Source organism: Chiloscyllium plagiosum, unplaced genomic scaffold, assembly GCF_037043375.1.
Source record: "Chiloscyllium plagiosum isolate Xiang-an unplaced genomic scaffold, Cpla_swu_hap1 HiC_scaffold_17, whole genome shotgun sequence".
Lineage (NCBI taxonomy): Eukaryota > Metazoa > Chordata > Chondrichthyes > Orectolobiformes > Hemiscylliidae > Chiloscyllium > Chiloscyllium plagiosum.
Window position 1 is genome coordinate 42,296,096 of NW_028270155.1, and position 4,122 is coordinate 42,300,217.

Here is a 4,122-nt window from a genome sequence, read left to right on the forward strand (position 1 = left end):
CCATAGCTGCAGAATTTCCAGCCTAATCTCAGTGAATTTTCAACCAATACCCCCAACGTTTAGAATAAGATTCAGCTGTGGGTATTCTCAGTCTTGTATTATCAATTTTTCTTGCATTTCTTTTCCATTATGATCTGAGATTACAAGTAGGAATATTTGTAATAACAGACCTCCTGTTATGAGTTCTAGCTATTGAAATGATAAGGGAACAAATCATCTGAGTTAATAATATGGCAGTAGGACAGGAGGAGATCATGAGGAAAGGAAACTAGCATCACAGAAAACGTATAAATGTGATAAAGCATTTGCACTAAAATGGCAAAACCTTTTCCAATCATTCTAGTGTTCCTCAACATATTCTTAATTCTTCATTCACTGTTCCCCATTCCCATCTGACAAGAGTAAGCTGGTGAGAAGCCAGAGAATCTCTCAGTCTCAACTTATTCCCTCCCAAACTCGCTTCCAATGCCTTGCCCTCAAGTTCTTTTTTTAAATAAAGAACTAAAATTAGAATAAGATACTCTGTCAACTAAAGGAGGGTCATTGGGTTTGAAATATTAGCTCAATGCTTTTCACAGAAGCTGTTAGAACCAGAGTTTTTCTCCAGCAATTTCTATTTTTTCTTTGTTTGGACTCTGTCCATTTGTCTCTATCTGCTACACAAGGGTGTTAGAAATTAAATTCTTTACCTTAAGATGCAATCCAGGAGGACATCTTTCCTAACCGAACAAAACTATAGCTGAAACAATTAATCAGCTTCACAATCCACTGCATTTTGTTTTGAAATATGAATCAATGTTTCCATGTAAAAAGGCAGTTTTGTGTATTCAAAAGGTAAATGAAAACTATTACAGGCACGTAATCCATGCATTAATTTGTTTTCACATATTCTTAACAAACAGGTAAAAAAATCAAATTGAATAAAACTTATAAAATATGGTTTAACTCAGACAACGTGAAAAGGAAACAGAAGAAAGTATTGGCATATAAAAGAAAATGATGGGCAGACTCTTATAGGGATCTGAGAGACAACGGTTGTAGCAAGATGTATGGGAGAATCAGGCAACATATGCAACAAGGCCAGTCTTGACATCAGCAGCAATTCATACCATGCATAAATTCTCACTTTGTAGAAATAAATTGCTAATTGATGGGGACTATTGCTTGTTAAATACCTTGTTAACAGTTGAACTCATCTCATTACTATGCAGCCTCGCAACTTAAACTCACCAAATATGCTTGATGTTGGAAAGACTCACCAAGGAAACCACAATGAGCACCTGTTGAATCCAGATTGGGACTTGCTTTGAATGATCTCCATGTTGGAAGCTGAACACCAACATCTCAGGCATGTTCCATGGAAATTGGCCACATTCCCCACATCAATGACATCAGCATCTGACAAGTGCCAGATTCTAACAACCTTTGTGGTGTTTTTCCTCCTCAAAAGATACCACTAAGTTACTACTTAACAAAGCCAGGAAGCTTGCCAGAGCAGTCAGCAGGCCTCAGTAAGATCAAGGGAGATATTCTTTGTTCAGCAGTTCCTCAAACAGTAAAAGGCAGCCTGTAACACCAGTCCATGCTCTGCTTGGGGTGGTCAGAGTCAGGAACTTGTCCTTGTAAGGGTGAGGAGCTGAATACAGTACCCATCTTGACTCTTTTTGCCCTATTCCTCCTGGAATGAGACAGGGCAGGCATTAAGGAAAAAAGTGACTGGTACAGACTTTACTGATGATCAGGTGGGGAGGTCATAGAGATGTACAGCGTGGAAAGAGACCCTTTGGTCCAACCCATCCATGCCAACCTAGATATCCCAACCCAATCTAGTTCCACCTGCTAGCAACTGGCCCATCTCCCTCCAAACCCTTCCTATTCATTTACCCATCCAAATGACTTTTAAATGCTGCAATTGTACCAGCCTCCACCACTTCCTCTGGCAGTTCATTCCATACACGTACCACTCTCTGCATGAAAAAGTTGCCCCTTAGGTCTCTTTTATATCTTTCCCCTCTCATCCTAAACCTATGTCTTCTAGTTCTGGACTCCCCGACCCCAGGAAAAATAAAATTGGTCTATTTATCTTATCCATGCCCCTCATAATTTTGTAAACCTCTATAAGGCCACCCCTCAGCCTCCGACACTCCAGGGAAAACAATCACAGCCCGTTTTTCCGAGTAAGCATGCAGCACAGAGAGTATGCATGGTTAGTGGTGTTGGGGCGGGGATTGGTGAGAGCAATGAGACCTCATGGGATCCAGAGTTGAGAAGGCTAAAGACCAATGTCTTCTACTATGATTTTTCAATGCCTTCTGAAAAATGCGTATCTATTGTGTTCTCTTGTGCAACATTTAGAAAATCTGCCTTCTGCACCATGCCACCCATTAATTTTAATCGAAAATGTCAAAGTGTTCAATGGAACAACAAAGAGGTTGAAGAAAAACATTATAAAATGGGAGACAGGTGTTAAGGAGTAAAAGAAAGAGCAGTAAGACTGCACAATGAAAGAAAAGCTATTCTCTTACGTATCATGAACAATTGGTTACCACTGGATGCAAAATAGAATCATGAAAGGTATGGTTTCTGAATAGAATCCACACAGTTTTTACAACCAACATATCGTCTTATTCTGGTTCTGTAAATATGAATCTATGCTTGATTACAGAGACAAAAAGTACTTTGAATGAAAGACTTCCAAGAAAATAGTGTAACTGGCTTTTACAACAATAACAAATTTAACTGGCAACAATAAAGATCGAACGATTCAATGATTATTAAGGTTCCTCTGACAAATTTAGAAGATTGGTTTTACACAGGCAGTCCACCTCTGCTCTATTCTGATGCAGCTGACTTAACTCTTCTTTATTCCAATTTCTTGGCCAGTGGAATGTTAATACACAATTAAAGCATCTGGAAACTTATAGAGACTCATCATGGAACCAATTGCTCTACCCTCAAGAACAATTCATTACTCATAACTTGCATGGAAACACAGAAGAAAAAAATTACATCCTCTATAGCTCTCAACTCTAAGTACAATAAATAAATCTGATTCATACATTGCCCAAAGGTTCTATAAGATGTAGCCTTCTCATGTCACATTTTATTCTACACAATGTATTTGAAATGATTACATGTACTCATGTTATATAGCAACTAGTCATCCACCCTGAAATTACAGCCTCAAATATTAATGAGACAAAAATAGAAATTGCTTGAAAAGCTCAACAGGTTTGGCAGCATTTGTGCAGAGATATCAGAGTTAACATTTTGTGTTGAGTAACCCAAAAGGTGAACTCTGATCTCTCCAGATGTTGCCAGACCTCTGAACTTTTCCAGCAATTTATTTTATCTCTGATTTACAGCATCTGCAATTCTTTCAGTTTTTAATCAAATGTTAAATGATCTGCTAAACTCACATTTAAAAAGTGACGTTCATCACAAAAAAATCACTAACGTAAACAAATTTACATTAATTAGATTTAATTTAAAAATGTAACTAAGTTTTACTTGGAATAAGGGCTTCAGTAATGAAATCAATAAAAGTTCATCATTAATTACAACAGGGCTGTGGCAAGACCTGAAAAAAATTGAAAATGTACTGCTAAAGAAAGCTAAAGTTGTATTAACAATACAAATTAAATAAGCTCCATTTGCAAATATATATGGCATAAATATTTAGCACAGTTATCCCAACTTTACTTCACAATAAAAAACTTCAAATGTTGCAAAACGGTTATAGATTCAATGTTAATGCAAAGTTACATGATTCATCCAGTGAAATTATCAAGTTTAAATTCAACAAACGGAGCATGTTGGCATGAAGTACATTAAAGCAGCATTTTCATATATAATGGGCAGTTATTTATTTTCCATTGAAGATAGCTGTCCTGATTGAAATGAAACCAGAAATGAAGAAAGAATATAGTTCAGTGTACATAATGATGCAAATAAATGGAGAAATATTAATGAAGATGCACAAGAGATTCTATCTGCAAATATTTCATTAAGTCTTGACTGCTTGATTATATCAGGACAATCAGATGGGCTGGGGGGGATGGGGGGGGGGGGGGGTGGGTGGGAAAGAGATCAGGAACAGGAAGAACACTGCCAAGTAAGAGA